This window comes from Canis aureus, chromosome 16, assembly GCF_053574225.1.
Source record: "Canis aureus isolate CA01 chromosome 16, VMU_Caureus_v.1.0, whole genome shotgun sequence".
NCBI classification, from domain to species: Eukaryota; Metazoa; Chordata; class Mammalia; order Carnivora; family Canidae; genus Canis; species Canis aureus.
In genome coordinates this window covers 30,841,687-30,863,586 of record NC_135626.1, presented here as the reverse complement: position 1 = coordinate 30,863,586, position 21,900 = coordinate 30,841,687, and the positions used below count along the sequence as shown (strand labels likewise).

The 21,900-nt window shown below is 41.9% G+C and overlaps 1 protein-coding gene across 1 annotated transcript in view; it reads left to right on the top strand.

Annotated features, from left to right (window-relative positions):
• The first annotated feature begins 21,285 nt into the window (after nucleotides 1–21,285).
• Nucleotides 21,286–21,900, top strand: part of HLF (HLF transcription factor, PAR bZIP family member) — a 54,682-nt gene continuing 54,067 nt past the window's right edge. Inside the window, exon 1 of the mRNA XM_077852636.1 lies at nucleotides 21,286–21,531. The gene's annotated coding sequence lies outside the window, so the exon portion shown is untranslated. The remainder of the gene's footprint in view (nucleotides 21,532–21,900) is intronic.

Genomic DNA, 21,900 nt, shown 5'->3' with positions numbered 1-21,900 from the left:
TGGATATAGTGATTCAGTGTATTCATTTTCTGGGGCTGCCATAACAATATACCACTGAGTGGTAAGACTGGGTGTCTGAAACAAAAGAAATGTGTTTGTTCACAGTTCTGGACGCCAGAAGTTGGAGATCAAGGTGCTAGCAAGGTTGGTTTCCTCTGAGACCTTTCTAAGGACTTGTTGATAGCCACCTTCTGCTGTTTTCATGTGGGCTTCCCTCTGTGTGCATCTGTGTCGTTTCCTCTTATAGGGACACCATTTATATTGGATTACACTCACCCTGACAACCTTAGTTCAGCTAAGTTACCTCATTAAAGACCCTATTTTCAAATATAGTCACATTTTGAGGTTCTGAGGGCTAGGACTTTATGATATGAATGGGGTGAGGGGCATAGTTAGCTCATAGACATTAATGATATAATATGGATTATTTGAAACCAGATCCCCTCCCTTATTCTACTCCCCATCTCTAAGGATGTCGTTTAGGGTGTGTGTGTGTCTAGTGTAGGGGCTGGGGAAAGGAGAGAGACTGAGTGTAGCAAGTATAGATCCAGAAGAACAGGGCAGCCTGGTGGCTCAGGGGTTTAGCGCCGCCTTCAGCCCACAGCCTGATCCTGGAGTCTCGGGATCGAGTCCCGCATCGGGCTCCCCGCATGGAGCCTGCTTCTCCCTCTGCCTGTGTCTCTGCCTCTCTCTCGCTCTCTCTATGTCTCTCATGAATAAATGGATTAAAAAAATAAATAATAATAATAATAATGAAATTACAGACACTTAAAAGAGAGAGTCAATAGATTAGATCCAGAAGAACAGCACACAATGAAATTCTAGCTAAGTCTGCCTTGAGATATCTGTCCTCAAAGAACAATTGATGACAGGAAAGCAGATGTAAAGGTAGCTTCGGTTATTTTACTCTTTGGGGAGATGGGTGACTTTTCCATGCAAAGTGTTTCAGGCTGACTTTTTTTTTTCCTCCTTAACACTTCCTGGTTAAACTGTTGGTGCTTTATTGAAGAGTAGAATCTCATTTCTAGACATGGTTGAGCAGCTGTTTGTATTCTTTGTAATGTCAATAAGGCAAGTTTCCAAAAAAGAATGGACAGCTGGTTGGCATTTATGGAAAGTTCTGCAGGTATAATGTCATGCATTGCCAGCTCTGAGCTGCAGGTTTGGTCCAAACCTTTACCTCCTCCCCATTCCTCAGTCCTTTTGGCCGATGGTACTAAAGCACCTTGTATTATAAGTACAGCTCACATTAACAAAAATACATCTGCAATCAGGAGGGGCACTTCTTTTTTTCCAGAATTACATGTTAGAAGTTTTATTTGGTTGTGCAAAAAAAAAAAAAAAATCTAAGTAATTCATAAAATTCATAAAGTTATACCTATTTTGCCATTCTGAAACAAGGTATAATGTTTTGCTACAGAGCCAATGTCCTCTAAACAACAATAAAACTTTGTATGGCATTTGCAATAGATTGAGAGCAATATTTGATATCTGTGTTCTTTGTTAAATCACTGAGGTACATTCTGGAATTACAGCACTAACATAACAAGAGGTTTGAATCCATTAACACTCCCGGAGGGTTTATTCAAGGAAATTACATTTGTTTGCTGAACTGTAAATTAAACAGGTTCTAGGCTTCCAGTCCTTCATATTTGCATCTCTGTAGCTGCATATGGAATTTGTTCTTACTGGACAGCAGGAAAGAACATCCAAGGAGAGAAAAAGAGGACACATTACTCAAAACATAGAAAAAGAATTTCCTGCTTCCTCCAGAAGTCTAACTCTTGGAGGAGTGGAATTAGAAGATATTATGGAGTCAGACAGAACTGGCTCAACTCTGACCACAACTAGCCTACATGTGTAACTCTACAGCTCTTCTGAGCTTCAGGACTCTTACCTGGACAGGGTGGAAGTCACTCATGGGGCATGTGGCTCTGAGGATCAGAGTAAAGATGGTGTATGTAAAGGACTTGGCACGTAATAGGCACCTTCAAGTGGTTCCTGGCATCATCATTATTATCTCCTAAGCAACAAAAATAGGTGGATAAGCAAGGATTTGGGTTTTCTTCATAGTTTCCTCTTAATGAGAGAATTCGAAAGGAATTAGACTAAATTTAGAAAGCTCTAATTTGACTGTTGGTAAATAAAAATATGCCAACTTGGAAGTAGCTACTTCTCTATAGATGAAGCACAAAAATGTGTACAAATACTAAGGCATATGTGATTTTTCCCAAGGGGGAAAAAAAAAAGCCCTTAAACTTCCTTTGAACTGCACATTAGCTGTGAATTTATAGCTTTACTTGAAATCCAGTGAAAACACATACTCCCTGGAGTTGACCTTCTGCTACAATTTGACACCATCTTTTTCAATACAGGGCAACTGGATTCAAACAGGATAGTAGTATTTACAAGATCTCCATTCTTACAGAATCTAAGATTAGTTAAGTACAGAGCAGGTGGCTGTAAACTGTCCCTTCCTTCTTGTGAGGGCAGGGGAGAAGAGAATTGAGCCTTTATTTTTTTTTAAAGATTTTATTTATTTATTCATAGAGACACAGCTAGAGAGAGAGAGGCAGAGACACAGGCAGAGGGAGAAGCAGGCACCATGCAGGGAGCCCGATGTGGGACTCGATCCGGCTCCCCAGGATCTGGATATTTCAGTTGTTTAAGGGCTGCAGGCGGCGCTAAACCGCTGCGCCACCGGGGCTGCCCAAATTGAGCCTTTAAAAAAAGAAGAAATTAACTTCTTTAAGTCCCGAACTTGCTTAGGGCAAAATTCTTGTATCAACCTTAATGTCCAGGAAAATGGAAGCCAAAAGGAAGGAAGGGTTGTGATGTTAATATCAGACACTCAAAATCCAGGCAAAGTAAAACTATCTTGAAGTTTAACTATCATAAATCTTTTTGCACCAAATAATATAAAAAAAATGTAGAAGATAACATGGTTGAAATAACATATATATATAAATGATTTACCTTGTAAATAGAAAATACATGCTCTTTTTAAAGTGTTGAAACATTTTTATTTGAATTTAATTAACATAAAGTGTATATTATTAGTTTCAGAGGTAGAGTTTAGTGATTAATTATTTGCATATAATACCCAGTGCTCATCACGTCTAGTGCCCTTCTTAGTGCCCATCACCCAGTTACCCCATCTCCCCAACCACCTCCCCTCCAGCAAACATCTATAAAAATAACTACATATTCCTAACCTTACATCTAAAGGAGCTAGAAAAGAACAAACAAAACCCAAAACCAGTAGAAGGAGAAAAATAATAAAGATTAGAGCACCAATAAACAAAATAGAAACTTAAAAACCAATAGAAATAAAAGCAACTGTATTTTGGGATGGATTCAAAGAAACACTTGATAAATGATCAGATATTGATGAAGTGTTACCAGTGGTTATCTCTGAAGGTAGGGGTCAGAGTGAACTTTACTCTTTTGTGTGTTCTTTTTATATTGTTTGAAGACTTTCTAACCAACATGTATCATTTTATAAGAAAAAACGTGATTATTTCATTTAAAAATAATGCCTAATAATTACTGGACACCTACTGTGCTGTAGGTATAAGTATTAAGCATGTGTCCTGACATGTCATTTCATTTTATCCTCGGGTTTCTCCCTTTCCCACACACATCTTTCTCTACTTCTGTAATAATAGAAGTTTTAAGTGGACATGTAGATTACATTCCCCAGCTAGATATTACATTCCCCAGCTTCCCTTGCTGCTAGGTAGCCAACTAATTGGATGCTCCTAAAAGAGAATACCCCATGGTCATCTTTCCTCTTTTAACCTTTCTTGCTGCTAAAATATAGACTAAGTGGATGTGGTGGTGAGCCATATTCCACCAAGCCAAACAGGGCCACCAACTAGAGAATGGGGAGTAACAAGAGAGAAAACCTGGTTCCTGACACAATGGAGCCCCAGGTCAGCCTTGAACTATTTGCAATCAGATTGTTTGGGGTGGGGCTGGGGGACAGAATAAACATCTATCTTATTCAAACCACTATAATTTGTATCCATTAAAGCTGCCCCATCAATATTCTGTCATTGTTTTATAATGTATAGCCTTTATACACAATTGTAATGTGTTTTATAAACATAATTATTTAAAAATTCACATTATGTTGAATATATTTTGGTGCTCACCAATAATCCTTATATGTGTCAACATCCCCTTTTTAATAAATACTTTATTCTAATCTTGTTCAGTGGCCCGTGAAACATCTATTCATACCAGAAGGGATATATGGGTGATATATTCTCAGAGTTCTTCATATTTAAATAGTATCTTGACTGTTTTTAGATTTCTTGAGTCATGCCTTTTTGCCCTAAGTCTCTGGATATTGCTTTTTTTTTTTTTAATTATTTATTTATTTATTTATTTATTTATTTATTTATTTACTGGGCTGAAGGGAAGTGTTGAGATCATTCTGATTATTTCTTCTTTTAAAGTAATCTGTCTCTCCTGCTAGGGTGCTTGTAGACCATAGACTTTTGGAATAACAACTCCTTAAAGATTATGTGACAACACTGGTCAGCGTTTAATCATTTTAAAAGAACATACTAGGGGATCCCTGGGTGGCTCAGCAGTTTTGCACCTGCCTTTGGCCCAGGGCGCGATCCTGGAGTTCCGGGATTGAGTCCTGCGTCTGGTTCCCGGCATGGAGCCTGCTCCTCCCTCTGCCTGTGTCTCTGCCTCTCTCTCTCTCTCTTTCTCTCTCTCTCTCTATGTCTATCATAAATAAATAAAAATAAATCTTTTAATAAATAAATAAATAAATAAATAAATAAATAAATAAATAAAGAACATAGTAGACTCTTCAGTGTATAGATTTCTGGCTTCCAGAATAAGAAAGTCATTCCGTTTCCTTATTATATGATTTAATTTTTCTTTTTATTCTGTTCTCTTCAAAAACATCAACTATCATAACTTATTCATCCATTTCACAAATACTAAATAAATCTTGGCCACCACTCTTAAAAAGAAAAAAAAAAAGACTTTACTTATTTAGAGAGAGATTGTGGGCAGAGAGGCAGAGGGAGAAAGAGATCTCAAGCAGACTCCACATGCTGAGCGCGGTCCCCAATGTGGGGCTTGATTCTGTGACCCTGAGATCATGACCTGAGCTGAAAGCAAGAGTAGGACACTCAACCGACTGAGCCAGCCAGGTGCCACAGGCCACCACTCTTAATATTACTATGTGCCAGGCATTGTTCTAGATGCCAACAATAGAGTAATGAAGAGGATGGACAAAGTTCCCACTCTATGGAGCATGCTTTTTAGTGGAGGAGGCAGAAAAGAACTAGACAACGTCATTTCAGATAGGTATGTTTCAGGAAGAAACACCAGGATGACATGTCGGACTGCCACAAAGCAGTGGATCAAGGACAACTTCAATCTTTGAGTTGAACCCTGAATGACTCGAAGAAACCATTCATCCAAAGATCCCTGACTCCTTTTTGTCACACTGTACATGTAACCCCTTAGAAAATTCTGCTGAAGGTTTTTGAAAGTGATTTCAAAATATATCTTGAGGTCAAATCACTTCTTATCACCTTGGCTGCTACCACCCTAGACAGGCTACCTTTATCTCTCAACTGGTCTGTCTCCTTCCATGCTGGTGCAAGTCCTCCCAGTCTGCTGTCCTCTTCTACTTCCTTCAGAAGAACTTCTGAAAATTTAGTCGCATGCTGTCATTGGCTTGCATAGATCTCTACAATGGCGTCCTATGACAAAGAGGGTCACTTTCTACCAGAAACCATTTATTTCCTCCTCCTCTACTAATATGATTACCCAGTTTTAGCTAGGCACATTTCCCAGCTTTCCCTACAGCTAGTTTTGGCTATGTGATCAAATCCTGGCCAATAGAATACAAGCAGAAGTGGCGTGAACAATTTCTAGCGTGTGCCCTTAAAAGGAAAAGAGTTGTCCTTTCTTTCTTATTTCCTCTAGTTCTTTTGGCTGGCATATGGACCCATGTGGTTGGGAGCTACCTTCCACCCTCAGACTGTTACATGAGAGAGGAACTTCTATATTATTTGAATCATTGCTATTTAGGGATGTCAGCAGAAATGATGTGTGGTACTACTTAATCATTCCATTAAAAGAAAAGATGCTTCCATTTCTGAATCCGTGATGCCTGCTGCCTCTGCTGCATCCTCCTGAGGATGGCAGAGCCACCTACTAAGCCCAGGGTGCCGACTTACGGACGGTTATATGAGAGACAGACATACTCAAACCTCTTGGAACCTCTCTACTTTGGGGCTCTCTTTGCTACAGCATCTTAGATCCTGACTGATAACGTTTCCTTTCGCACTTAAGTCTGAACTCCTTAATCTGAAGAAGAGTATAGCCTATCTCATAGGGAGGCTAACACCTAGCACAGTGTTTGGAACAAAGTATATGCTAAAAATATACCAGTGCCCTTCCCCCACCTCCACTCAGCACATCCTTTTCATGCCTGGAGGCCCTATGGTCAGTGTGACTGAATTTTAATGGGAAACTAAATACCTGTGATTAGAAAAGGTTGCTCCGAAGAGGATAGCATCACTACACACTATGTCAGAAGATGTTGTATTTTTGACATTAAAAAGTTGCCATTTCTTTGGGAAAGTGAGGCATTATTGATTTCATGCCTTATCACTCTCCTGGAGAGCTTGTTGTCAGATCTGTGCCTGGGTTTTCTCTGAGCACCTCAGGAATGGATTCATTAGATACTCAGCAGCAGAAACTCGATGTGTTAGCACCGCTCTTATCTTAGACCTTTAAGGCCTGTGAATATCAACCCACTTGCCAGGGCATTAATTAAACTGGCCAACAGTCAGAGCCGTGATTAGGAATGCATGGAGTAGTGAGGAGAGACCTCATCTTGCTCAACCCCCACCAGCTGCTGCCACTACCAGACGAAAAAGGCCACCAATGGGGTTTCTATCAAATACTAATAATGAGATACTTGCTTTACATATGTTTCCTTCATTCTTTACAGGAGCCCTATAAACAGTCGTGATGAACCCCATTTTATTGATAAGAACACTGAGGGTTGGGGGATTTGGCTGTTTGTCCAACAATGCTGAATGAGTCCATTATAAATTAAGCCAGATTCTCTTCCATGTCTGTGTGTGTTAAAAACTTGTTCCTCCTCCCCACTACCCCCTACCCCCTACCCTAACCCTAACCCTACCCGGAGCTTCCAACATGTGAGAAAGAGGTGTGAGCTCCAGAATGGGAGTAAGGAGAAGGGAATTCTCATGACCTTGGCCACTTTGAACTCCATCTCCTCATCTGAAAATGGAAGGATGTGGAACCTGCAGCTGGTGAGGAATGATACTTCACAGTCGGCATAGCAGGCCAGCTTCTCTGCTCTCATTACTTATGTTCACACACATCCCAGGGGCCATGGCCTCCCTGTACTCCCCAGGGAAGCCGAGGGTTAACTGCTTCATTCACTAAATTTTTATTGAGTACCTTCTAGGTGCTCGATGTTGTGCCGGGGTCACACCCACGAACAAGATGCATAGGATATTTGGTCTTGCTGAGCTTCCACTTTACTATGGGGCCCTGGCCATAAACAGACAAACACTACACAGTTAAAATTATTTGGAAAGAAAGCTTTGAGAAAAAAAAAGAGCAGCTCAACTTGAAAAGGGCAGCTGTTTAGGTGGAACAAGCCAGGCTGCAAAGGAGGTGGGAGTTCTAAGGGAAGTGGCAAGAAGCACACCAGGCAGAGGAGACAGCGTGAGTAAAGGTCCTGTAGCAGGAAAGAAGTGGACAGCTTTGACAGACTGAGGCCTGAGTAAGCAAAGCTGGAAATATGATCAGGGACCAGAATCTGTGGGGCAGGCCTGGAAAGCTGTGACAGGGAGCTTAGATTTTCACTGAAATGTCGCAGAAAGCCAGAGAAGGATTTTTAACTAGGTAAGAACAGTGAGCCGACATCCTGATCCTTTTTTTTAATCCTAGTGCTTTGGGGGGGTAAATTTTATTGAAGTTGAACATATATTCAGAAATGTCTACGTACTGTAAGTGTTCAGCTCAATAAATTTTTAGTTATGTGGAGATCTTTAGTCAACCAGCATCCAGAACAAAACATCACCCCAAGCCCAGAGTCTCCCCTCCTGTTTTGTTCCATTTACTTGTAGACTCCCATCTTGTGTCCTCTCCTGCTCCTAGAGTCCTGGAAGTGGTGATCATCAAATTTTTTTAAAGATTTATTTATTTGAGGAGGGGGTAGGGACAGAGGGAGAGGAAGTCTTAAGCAGACTCCCCACTGAGCCCCTATGCAGGGCCCAGTCTCTTGACCCTGAGATCAGACCTGAGCCAAAACCAAGAGTCAGATGCTCAAGGAGAGTCACTCAGGTACCCCAGTGATGATGGTCGTTAAATACAGCCACTACTTTTTTTTATTTATATAAACTTGCATTTAAATAAGTTATTTTAACAGCAAAGGCAAAAACTTCTAGGAAATACAAACAAATGTTTAGTGACAGAAGACAGATCATGTGGCCTGGAGATGGAGGAGGGCGGGGCGGGGTCACCAAGGGGTACGGGGAAATTTTGGGGAGGGTGGATAGGCTCATTATCTTGATTGTGGTGATGGTTTCATGGGTGTATACAGATGTCAAAACTTGTCAGATTGCATACCTAATCATGTGTAGTTTATTGTATGTCAATTACACCTCTCTAGAACTGTCAAAAAGAAAAAAACATGCTGGAACATAGTTCACTAAATATTTGTTGAAAAGTTAAATATAGGCTAGACTAGGAGAGTTTGAAGATGGGGGAAATCAAGAGTGTAATTTAACATCTGAAGTTATTTTAATCCTGGATTATTAGGTAGCGTTAGCTGTTGGGGCTTTCCAATTTGTATGTGAGTGAGGTGCTGGAAAGATCATTTGGCACACACAAAAATGTAATAAATATTCAAAATTCACCACTTCCTAAATATTCTACTACATTTTATTATTTATGTTCTTGAGGTTACATACCTCTATTGTATGTGTCTAGTGTAAATCCCACATAACCTACTACAGCACAGCCCGTCCCAACGCGGTATTCGGTGACATCACATCAGTGGCTTGAGAATGGCAGAATAAGGGTATTTACATCAGAGAAATCAGCCAGTACTACAAAACATGGCTTTCTTTTTTTTGGTTTTTGGACAGCCAATTGTTAAACATTTGTCAGTCTCCCAAGGGTAGCCACTACTAACCTGCCTTCTAAACCCATAGGAAATTATATAGAGAACATACTCTTGGGGGGCTGATCTCTTTGGCTTCATCCACATTGTATTTGTGAAATTCATTCATAGCATTGCATGGACTGGATTCGATTCATTAAGGGGAGAATGAATAGCAGAGGTACAAGGATGGGAGAGGTGGACACCAGTAAAGGGGTACTTCTAGCCAAATTTTGCTGTTGGGATAGTATCTGAAAATGGAGTTAGGAGAGGGAGGCAGAGCTTTGAGATGGAACCCAGTGACTGGCCCTAATCCCAATGTCAGAGAAGGTCACAGCTTCCGGAAAGGTTCTTGGACCTGGAAACTGCACAGAGCAGAAGGGATTGAGGACTGTATAAAAGGTGAAATGCATCTTGTCTAAAAAAGGGGCACCAGGTAAGGGATTTGTAACTGATATTGCAGGATTAGGTGTACAAGAAGTGAACGTCTGATAAAGGAGACGAGACTCTTGTAGATGAGGCAGATTGCAACCATGAAACGAAGACACCCATACTTTAGCAGAAAAAAGCAGGTATTATCGTAGATCCTTTGTTTTCAAGACCTCTTTAGTTTGAAACAGGATGGGGAAGGTGACTAACACACAGGAAGAGAAAGAGGAGGATTCTTATCTCAATGGTAAAATTATACTTATAAGCTATAGAAAGGAGAAAACCAGGATAAGGATTATAGGGAGGAAGGGTTGATTTTATTTTTCAAGGTTCAACATACAGAATCCCGAATAAGCTGAAAGAAGAGGAAATACTTCCATTCTTTTGTGTGTCCATTCATTCATATATTTAATGTCTGTGTTTCAAGCAGTAGGCTCAGCATACTGGATGAAGAGGCAATGTCTGAGCCTAGAACTTTGCTTTTAGAGAGAGAGAAAGCATGTACAATATGGAATAGTCCTGCTTTTCCTCCCTCTCCCTCTCCACCATCACAGCAACACATAAGGGAAGATGTGCTCTGCCAGAGGGGAGAGCATTCCTTCTTTTATTGCTCATTTTTTTCTAACTTACTAGTATCCTCTTGTAGAACTGTCTAGATATCGTGAGAATTAATGTCAAGATAAACTCTAACACTGATATAGGGCAACATTGTTTACAGTATGGTCCCAGAATGCCACACATCAAAATAATTTTCTCTAGTAGGTTGAGTTTTGTACCCCCAAAAAGATATGTCCAAGTCCTAACCAGTGAATGTGGTCTTATTTGGAAACAGGATCTTTGCAGATGAAACTAAGGATCACTAGATGAAATCCCCCTATATTTAGGATGGTTTTCAATCCAATGACTGGTATCCTTATGAGAGAAAAAGATGGATATTTGAGATGTACCAACAGAGAGGCAAAGGCATGTGAAGTGGAGGCAGACATGGGAGTGATAGGACCACAAGCGAAGGAATGCCTGAAGCCTGCACCAGCCAGGAGAGGCCAGGAAGCAGTCTCCTCAAGTGCCTTTGGAAAGATCATGGCTCTACCAATACCTTAATCTTCAGCCTCCAGCACTGTGAGAGAAAATTTCTGTTGTTTCCAGACACCTAGTTCATTGTAATTTGTTAGGGCAGCCCTAGGAACCTGATACCCTGTCGAAAATGCAGATACTCAGACACAAATCCAGACCACTGAAGGAAAATCCTTAGCAGCAGGCCTGGGAATCTGCATTCTAGCAGCCTCCTCTAAACTTTGGTGTATAAAGTTTGACAGCTAATTATAAGAAAGACTGTGTGTGGTGTCTGTCATCCAGGTTGAAAATAGCCCGATATTTCAAGATTTGTTTTTAATTAAAAAAAAAAGGTAATCCCACAGGCTGCCTGCCATTTTCTTAGCAAAGAATACAGGATTATTAGACGATTGTATGAAATACTCAGATTACTAGTTATTGGAGACTTATAATTACTTAGGCTCTGACGGTGTAGCAACTGGAAGTGCAAGCGTAAAAACATGGTGGCAGGTTTCACTGGATGGGAAAGCTTTGAATCAGTGTGTGCAGAAACAAATGAGGAAGGAGAGCTGAATGGTCAGGGTTTTAGTTTGGGCAGGTAAACAGAAACCCAAGCTGGAGAGGTAATGGAGAATCTGGGAGCATTGATAAAAAAACACGACAAACATTCATTTGGGGATAAAATCTGACGGGGCAAAGGAGGAAGGACCAAGCTACCGAACTCTGTAAATGATATTTCTCACTCCTTCTGAAGTAGGCACGTAAGAATAATTGCAATGTGAGAGTAGAAGGAACAATCCTTGGTAAAAACCTATAAGTATGTTTAGGTGATGGCAGCTGACTCTGTTTGGCATTGTCGCCACAAAATCTACATATTTGCACACCCAGTCATTGGGCATCTTCATGTTGTCTTCTCGGTAGTAGGTATGGTGTTCTAGTGACAAATGTCAAGAGGAAAGACCCACACCCTCAAGGGGCTATAGGGAGTATGGATGTGTAAGCAAGTGTTTCAGGAGGCCAAGGAAGGACAAACTTTTTTGGGGGGCTTTGGGAAAGTTTCTGCAGGGAGTGACAGCTTAGCTGAGCCTGGACCATTGAGTAGGCAAGAAAGTGAGCATGAAGTGTGAAGGCATGATAGCTCTGATCCACCGAGTTATACTTTGTGCCAGGCACTGGTCTAAGTTTTTTGTGTGTCTTAGTGCACTTAATCCCCCACCTGCAAGGTTAGTACAGTTGTGATTCTCATCCTACTGTTGGGGAAACTGACGCACCAAAAAACCCAGTGACTTTCTCAAAGTCACCCAACTAACAGATGGTAGAGCCAGAATTCGAACTCTATCAGTGGTCTTATTCCAGAGCTACCCATCTAGATACTGTGTCCTGCTTCCTCCTGGTGAGGCTAAGGTACAGGTGTAGGGAAGGGGGTTGGGCAGGAACCTGACATGAGTCTGGAGATGGGTGCTCAACTAGAATGGGTCTACACATGATAAGAAGGTTGGGATTCATTCTACATGTAGTGTGGAGACATGAACGGCTCATAAGCAAGAAAAAAAGAAAATGAATATTTTTGAGAGGTGATTTTAGTGGCAGATTATTTTGGGGTGGGAATGAACAGTAAGTAAGCCATTGGGATCTTCTAAGGGAGAGCTGAAAGAGTCTTCACAAAGACTATGGCATTGAGGACAGGAGGGAGGGGGTATTTCTTGCTTTTCCTTCCTTTTCTTTTCTTTCTTTTTTCTTTCTTTCTTTCTTTCTTTCTTTCTTTCTTTCTTTCTTTCTTTCTTTCCCTTTCTTTCTTTCTCTTTCTTTCTTTCTTTCTTTCTTTCTTTCTTTCTTTCTTTCTTTCTTTCTTTTTCTTTCTTTTAGAGAGAGAAAGAGAGAGAGTATATGCTCACAAGTGTGCACCTGGGAGGGAAGGACAGAGAGAGAGAGAGAATCTTAAGCAGGGTACATGCTCAGCACAGAGCTCAACTTTGGGGATTGATCTCAAACTGGGAGATCATGACCTGAGCCAAAACCAAGAGATGGCTACTTAGCCAACTGAGCTACCCAGGTGCCCCAAGGGAGAGGGTATTTCTGAGAAATAATTAGGATCTGGCTTTGACTTTAAGGATGGCATTTTGTTCTCAAAAAGCTAAATTGGAGGATAAGGAAGAGAAGAGGGTCATTTCTGCAGCTTTTAACTTGGTTATTGGGTAAATTGGTACCATTATGGGAAGAAGGTAATAGAAAAAGAGGAAGAGTTTGGTTTATTTGAGGGAAGGAGGAAAGAGGGATTGATATTAGGGTTATATGGCAAAGAGAATTAGATGCTCATATATTTGGGACTTACTGCAGCACTGGGGCATCTAAGCTTACTTGGTTGAGTTAGAAAATTGCACTAGCCAGTCCATATTGTTTTTGTTTTTATTTTCTCTATATTATGATGGCTTGACATCTTAACATTTTTTCCTGGCTGGGATAGGGTGAGGGACCCTCCCCTTGGGGGCTAACCTGTTCTTAAAGGTAGCAAAGAAATGTGCCTTTGATATGCAAACTAACCAATCCGGAGTCATTCTTCCTCTAATTCCAGCCTGGAAACCTAAAGTTCCTTAATTGGCCCAGAGTTGGGTGCTGGGCCACTAGGGACCACCAGAATTATTCAAATTAGCTAATCCTAAATTCTTCACCCCATCCTGCCTTGCCTTTCCTGTGTAAATTCCAACAAAGGCCATGGCCTTGGTTCTCACCTTGCTGCTGCCCTCTGCCTCTGCCCAGCACAGTGCTTCCTAGCTTGGCCCTCCATGGCGTGCCCTGTGTCTGGTTTCTAGGACCTGTGAATAAACTTCTTTTCCTGAGCCTCTCTCTTGTCTCCTCCTGTGGCCACACCTGACGGACCATCGCCTAAAAGAGCACAGAACACAGGCAAATTCACCAATTCTGTCTCCAAAAGAACCTTTCCTTGGCTTCAGATTGCACTGTTATCCTTCACCAAAAAATAACTGAGAAGAGATGAAAGAATGTGTTCACTGCATTGCAAATCCCTTTCTTCTCATGGAAAAACTGTTCTTGGTAGAGATAGGATATTATCCTCATAGTTTGAAAGTGTTTTGTTAGACTACCAACTTTCATTTTGATAAAATACTTAAAAGGGTCTGAGGTCAACTTGTACATTGTTTTGCATTTAGTTAGCATGTATAGGTGATTGGTGGAACTTGAACCCAGCACCTGAAAGCAAGGTAGCTACTCTGTGACTGGGAAATGTAAGAATCAAAACATTTAAAAAAATGAGGTTGTAATACCCAAACAGGTTATCTTTAAATATGTGGGAAGGAGACCTAGGATCCACCAAAGGCCAACCAGGGCCCTTTAGGAGAGGGGAGCAGTTGCAGGGTGCTGGTGGCTCAGTATTCAGACAGACCAAGGTTTCTGAAACTCAGCCCTATTGACATCTGTGAGACAGATTAATTCCTTGTTGAGGGTTGTCCTGTGCATTGTAGAATTTTAGCAGCATCCCTGGCCTCTACCTACTTGATGCCAGAGCAGCCCTACCCCTGGACCCTGAAGTTCTGACAAATAGAAATATCTCCAGACACTGCCAGATGTACCCTGCAGGAGGGGGCAAAATCCTCTCTGAGAACCACTGAAAGAGACGTAGATTGGTTTCCAGTTTCTGCTACTTATTAGCTGTGTGACCTCAACGTGTTGCTCAACCTCTCAAAGTTCTCAAAATATCCTCATCTATGAAATGGAGAATACCATGGGCATTTGTGATGTTGTCCACCAAAGACTCCCTCCTCTTGGGAATTGCTCTTCCTTCCACTTCAACCATTTGATCCCTGTTGGAGTGGTCACATTCTTACCATCTATAGGCCATTGCTGTTCCATCCAAGAATGAGCAGCTGATCTAAGCTGGGCCCATCAGAGCCCTTTTCCTGGATTTCTTAAGCTAAAACTCAGAGGGTTTGTCCCTCTGTAATGGAGAAAAACTAGACATGAACCCCTGAGCTGCTGGAAGTCATGCAACCTAAAGTCAGGAAGAGGCTGGTCTGTAGGGAGAGAATGAAGTCAGCACAAAGAGAGAAGCATGAGACCATGAAAAGACAATTGAAAAGGTTTCAACCCATGCCCCCCATTTTCCTAGGACAGTGTGACTTTCGTTTATGACACAACCAAGGATCTTCATCAATAAGAAGTATTAACACCTGCCTCACAGAGCTGTTGCAATGTTAGACTGCAGTGGTGCACAGAAAGCAGGTAGCATGATGCCTGGCCCAGTCAGGGCTCAGCAGATGGTGGTAGAAGAAAGTTCATTCTTTCTCTAGTCAACTTTGCATTCCAGCAACTGAACAGCCTGTAGTTCAGACTGTGCACTTCTAAGCCTGTGTCCCCTGTACCTGGCATTCCCTCTGTCCTGATCAACTTCTATCTACAGAACCCTCCTTGAAACTTCTCTATGGAGACTTCCCTGACCTGCTCCAACACAGTTATTTGCTTCCCTGTTCATACTCCCTTTTTATCTATCAATTTGTACATATTGCACTGAGATAGGTATCTGGTTAAGTGTCTGTCTCCCCACCTGACTGCAAGGAAATCCTTATTTCTTTTCTTTGCTTTCATTCTCAGCATCCAGCACAGCACTTGGCCCAAAAGAGCCTTCCACTAGTCTTTTCTGCATTGTGGGGAAGGGACTAGGGTACTGTCTTGGGAACACAGGCCTGTTAAAAGCTCAATCTTAATGTTATGTGCTTGATTTTTTAAAAATTAATTTAATTAAAAAAAATAAAAAACATTAACAGGTAAGGAATAGTGTGCTTGGGCTTAGTAAATGCAGAGTCCAAAGAGTCAGGAATGTTGCCTCTTGCACCTTGCAAAATCCAGCAGATGTGATGCCTATGAGACATAATGCATAGATCCTTCAGGATGCTTCCTCCTGGTCCTCTCACCCTGGCTGTGAGTCCCCACGGTGGAAATGTCCAAATCCACTCAGTTACTCAGTTGGAAAGAAGTCACTGCAAGGCTCTGTGCACCTGGCTGGCACTGCCTGATGTCATTAAGGCCATCTGATTTACTTGCCTCTTACTCTGATTCCATGCTTAGCAAAAAGCTCCCATGGAGAGTGTCCCTACAGGGCAGGGAGCACACTGCCCAGCTGACACAAATTTTTAAGTACTGCTTAAAGTTGAAACATATCTGATATGCCTGGAGCATCTTTCTAAAGGAAAGCCATGCCAAATTAATCTGGTTGCATATGGTTTGTACCATGTGTCTGAGATAAAGGAGTTGCCTTGGCCTCTAGTAATTGGACCAATCACCAATGTCCCAACAAAGACACTCATTTATAGGCGTCTGGTTGGCCAATCAGTTATGAGATGTCTCCTGTGAAACCCTGCCCAATGCAAGAACTCCATATAGGATGGTGACAGAGTCTACAGATCAGAACCTCGGTCTTGGGAGGAAGGCACAATGAATGGAAAGAGGCTGGTCCTGTGTCCCTGCTTGATGAGAGCCCATTGTTTTAGTTCTCCCCAGGTCTGCAGGGTGCTTGTACTTGTTCCATGAGTCCATGCACGCTCCTAGCAGTTTTATAGCCTTCCTCTCTACCGGTTAGCCTAACCAGAGATCCATCACCTCAGGGCATCTGGTTGTGTATTTCTGTTGCACCTTAAAAGCCTAGCTTGGAAATTATACTCTAGAGTGTGGTTGATGTAAGTCAATTTTGCTAAACTTGGTCCACCCTGGATCCTGAGCAATACTAAATTCTGATTCATGGTGACTCCATACCTCTATAGCTCAACTGTTTTCTAACTTCAGTTATATCTCCTAGATTTGAAATAATTTTCACTTGTTAATTAATCCACAAATTTCTATTCTTCTCACCCCTTAAGAAGATAAAGGAAATGGGCATCCTTGCCAGCTCTGCCTGAGGGGCTCTTTGGAATCTACTGTATTTGCTTTCCCACTGATCTTCAAACTCCAATTTCTTTTGGATCCTGGAAGCAGTAGAAGGTGTCTGCCCTGGTGAGAGGAAGAAGGAGGTGAAGAAAAAAGAACACATGTGTTCAGATGGAAAGTAGCCTCCAAGATCACAGACTACACAGAGATGCAGTCACAGGTGGGAGCATTCTCCAGAAAATGCAGATATGTCCCAATTAACAAGTCCTCATATTTGCTTAGCCCTTCACAATTTACCAAGCACCTCCAGATGCGTGATCTCATTTAGTCTCCCTAGCTACTCTGCGAGCTGGGAAACTCAGGCCTTAGTTTATATTTCACACAAAGAAAGTTGAGATCAGAGAGGTTATCCAAGGTTATAGGACAGGGGCAAAATTTGAACCGGTTGGAAGGCCAGTGAGTTTATTGGATGGATGTTTGCCATTCATTTATAGTATCCAGGTTAAGAGAACAAGCTCCAGAGTAAGCAGAGCTTCTCCATGTATTATCTAGCCATAGGAACATGACATGTCACTAATTTCTCTGACCTTCATTGTCCTCATGTATAGAATGAGGATAATAATGTCACATACCTGGGACACTTGGGTGGCTCAGTCAGTTAAGCATCTGCCTTTGGCTCAGGTCATGATCACAGGGTCCTGGGATCAAGCGCCATGTCATCGGGCTCCCTGCTCTGTAGGGAGTCTGCTTCTCCCTCTCCCTCTGCCTCCTCTCCCCTTGCTCGTGTGCTCGCTCACTCTCTCTCTCTCATTCTGTGTCAAATAAATAAAATCTTTAAAAAAAATGTTACATACCCTTTCCATTGTCGTGAGTAATAAATGAGATAATATGTTAAAAGTGTTTAATGCTGTGCCAGAAGCCAGTTAAGGGCACAATACATGAGCCTTCTTCTCTTCATACTGTTGTTACTATTATTTTAGTAGGAGTAGTAGTAAATACCGAGATATGTCTGGCCCCAAACCATTCCATTGCAACACACTGCACTGATCTTTTTTTCTCTCCTTTTTGCCACATATATTCCTTTCTTTCTTTCTCTCCTACACTGTTTTCCTTCTCCTACCTTCCTATCACCATAAAGCCTCTGACTCTTAAACACACACCCTTGGCTTACTGCCTCTGATGGCTGTCTTAGTCCTTCCCACTCGAATTTACTTGAGCATCACAGGACTCAGAGAAGAGGTAGGAAAGCCTAGCCATGGTCTTTTACATGAGTCATCCTCTGGAGGAGAGCTTAGCATTCCCAACACGTGTTTTTTGTTTTGGGTGTTTGCATGTTCCTGTCTTAAGCAGATAGATTTGAGGGTCTCCAGGAATTAAGTTAATGAAATATAATTTTTCTTTTCGGTGTTTTAGCCGGGTTAGAGGTTTCAGGAAGGAGAAGGACGAGCCAGGTTAGGCCTAACCAGCTGAACTTCCATGTGATGCCTTTCACTTCTGAATTAATTCCCTGGACAAAGTGCCCTTTCTGGCAACAAGATAAACAGGTTCATCTAGAGGTTTGGCTGCTGGTGTATAAAGCCCTTCATAACCACAAAGTTGGGCTCTATCCACCCCAGGCTCCCAGCCCCTGGTAGGGTACAGTGGCAGGCATTGTATGCTCAGCAAGGTTTCACACCCATTGGGAATCTGAAACACAGACACTTCTTACACCTCAAAGCTCTTTCTGCAGACCTGCAGAGCTGGTGCCGACATGGATGCCTCCCCTCTGCACCCACTGGGCTGTGAGAAAGACTTCCTTGCCCAACCTCAGAACTCAAAATCCTGAAATGACTGGACAGGTGGAAACCACTGGCTGGGCAGAAGCTGATTTCCAGAGCTTCAGAGCAGAGTCAGGCTGTGCTGGTATCTTTTAAGAAGTTTCTGAGAAACCTTTCTTTTATGATCATTCCTATTTTTAGAATAGTTTCACACCTCAGGAGCATCTACTATATCCTTCCCTCCTTGAAGAGTTTTCCACTGACTTGTCAGATGTTCTTTTTAGAATATTTATTTGTTTGCCCTTTTCTAACAAAAGATTTTATTTTGACTCTTTTTTAAGCATTGAAATATTGAGAGTGGTAACCAGGAGCATCCAAAAGATGAATATTTGCTCATGTACATAAAAAGCAAGTTGGTCATTGTTTCTGCCTCTGGGCTTTTATTTAAGTTAATGTGGACAACTTTGTAGAAGGTCTTGTGACAAACCAAATGAGCCATTGAAAGCAAGCCATTTATTTTAGCAATGAACTTTGATGAACTTTGTTCTGTTGCTTGATAACAATCAGAGCCTAGGAAACTTAAAAATAACATTATTCTATCCTTGAATATTTTGTCCCTTGAGGTCAAAGGTTTTGACCACCCACAAATATACAGTCATATAAACCCACCAAATCAACTCAAGGGGGAAATGAACATCTTTTTCAGTAATTGCTATTAGAACAATTGGAAGTCCCTACAAAACAAAAGAAAAAAACAAAACAAAACAAAACCAGAACAAAACTTCAACCCCTACCTCAATACTATATACAGAATTCATTTGAGAGAGTTCATAGATCTAAATGGAAAAACTGTAAGAGTTTTAGAGGAAAGTATCTCCAGGACTCCAGGTGGTCAAAGGTTTCTTAGTTCACAGAAATAATAATCATAAAAAATAAATTGGTAAATTGAACTTCATCAAAATCAAAAGCCTCTGCTCATGGAAAGACAATGTTAAAACATTAATGGGCAAGCCACAGAAAGGAAGAAAATCTTCACAACACATATACCTGGCAAGGGAACTTGTATCCAAAATATATAAAGAACTCCTAAATTCAATAAAAACCAGAAAAACAACCCAATTTTAAAATGGGCCAGGAGCTTGAATAGATACTTTGCAAAGGGAGATATATAATGAATAATGAACACATGAAAAAGTGGTTAACGTAATTTGTCATCAGGGAAATTCAACTTAAAAGCACAGCGAGACATTGCTATCTACCCACTCAACATGACTAAAATTTTAAGAAACTGACACCACCAGATGTTGGTGAGAATCCAGAGCAACCAGAACTCTCAATTGCTGCTGGCAACGCAGGAGAATTCACCTACTACAGAAAACAAAACTGTTTGGCAGTTTTGTTTCTTTTCTTTTCTTTTTTTTTTTTTTAAGATTTTATTTATTTATTTGATAAAGACAGGTCACACAAGCAGGGGGAGTGGCAGGCAGAGGGAGAAGGAGAAGCAGATTCTCCATGGAGCAGGGAGCCCGGTGATGATAATGTGGGGCTCCATCCCAGGACCCCAGGATCATGACCCGAGCCGAAGGCAGATGCCGACTGACTGAGCCCCCCAAGTGTCCTGGCAGTTTCAGATATATCTCCACCCCATGTTGTACCAATTCCACTCCTTTTTTGTTTATCCAAGAGGAATGAAAACATGTCCTCAAATTGTGTCTACCAATTTTCTTTCTTCATTTCTTTCCTCATGCCATTCTCTTCTGGAGTTTCTTTTTTCCTATTCCCATCCCTTTGATTTCTGCATAGGCAAATATTGTGTATCTTTAACATCCTGGTCTCCGAGGCTGGTCCTCAATGCAGCCCATGTCTAGAGTTGATCAGAGGACCTGAATTATATAAATCAAATTCCCAAAAGACTGGTTGATCAACCAGGATGTCAGTGTATCCATTTGCAATGGGAAATGTAATTCAAGCCACAGTATTAGGCTCTCTCCAGTGGTAAGAAAAAGATCACTCTGGGAAACCAAATTACTTGAATTGATAGGGGTTTTGTGGGAAAGTGAGGACGTGCAGGGAACCAAGAGCAGGTGAAGCCCTTTGGAGGTGCCAGGAAATGCTAGTGGACTGTTATCCTTTTGTGCACCTGGAATCTATAATCCGTTTCTAACCAATCTGAGAGGTTGCTCTCGGCTCTCCTAGTTGGTGGGTTCACACGTAGGTAGGGGAATGAAGGCAGGGAAGTAGCCTCTTCCACTCTGAAAGGATGGTGGAAGAGTCTTTTGTTTTGTGAGAAATAGTATAATAGAATGGAGGGATTTGGGAAATTCATGAAAGATCTTTAGCTCTGTGCCAGCTCAGACAACTTATCTGGAATCCCTCTCCTCATACAAGTACCTGTGTCACCTTCATCTATGCATTTTTGCTCTTTTAAGACTACATTGAAACGTTTGCATATGTCAGGCCATAACCTATTACATGAGAATTATGTCTTATATATCTTTTTCTCCCCAGTTCCAGCATAGTTCTTGGCATACAATTGGTCTTCAACAAAAGTAGGTGGCATTAGCTGAAAGTCTGATGTTTTCAGAATTTGGCTAAAATTTGAAACATCATCACAGTATCTTAGAATGTTACTTTTTCATTATAGTTTTAGAGTGAAGAGAACTGTAGTGGTCATTTGATCACAGCCCCGCTCAGAGGGGAAGGGATTCGTTAGAAGTCACCCTGCCTGGGGCAGTCTGTGCTCATTTGTGGCCCTCCTGGTCTTCTGGCTTCCAGGGGCCTTCTCTCTTACACCTCCCTCCTGGGGCCTTCAGGGAAGTGGAACCCATCCAGAGTCCACCATATTCCACCTCAGACAGCCTTTACGAAGGTCTTTGTGTCTCCTTGAAAGAACATTTTCTTTAATTTGTGTCTATTACTTCTTGCAGACTCTGCCCCAGATCATGCTACCCTGATCTTAGTGAGGAGATGTGGGGAGAGAGAAGACCCTGCCTGCCTGCCTGGAGCTCTTCAGGCCTGATGCCAGCGTCCGCCCCACGCAGGGAGAGGGCTCCACACACCAGAGCTGTGCAGCGCTCCAGCGACCCTGAGCTCCGAGGGCTGGAACCCACAGGGCCAGATGCTGAAGCCGCTGCTATGGCAGTGAAGACCTAGACCCTACAAAATTATTTTAATATTCTGCAGATCTTGAAACTTAAGCCGGGCACAGTCATCTGTACTCTCCTACAGCAGGTATTTCTGAAACCCCGTTTAGTGTGGGTGTATGTCTGTCCTCTGCCCTCTACCCCAGGCAATGCCCTCCTGACAACGTGGGAAACCACTGACAGCACTCCCTCTTTCATTCCCTTTTTCACTTTACTTTTGTATCTCATTAGAAGTTCTGGCATTTAGGGATCCCTGGGTGGCTCAGCGGTTTAGCGCTTGCCTTCAGCCCAGGGCCTGATCCTGGAGACCCGGGATTAAGTCCCACGTCGGGCTCCCTGCATGGAGCCTGCTGTGTCCCTCTGCCTGTGTCTCTGCCTCTCTTTTTCTGTGTGTGTGTCTCATGAATAAATAAATAATCTTAAAAAAAAAAAAAAAAAGGAGAACTTCTAGCAAGTA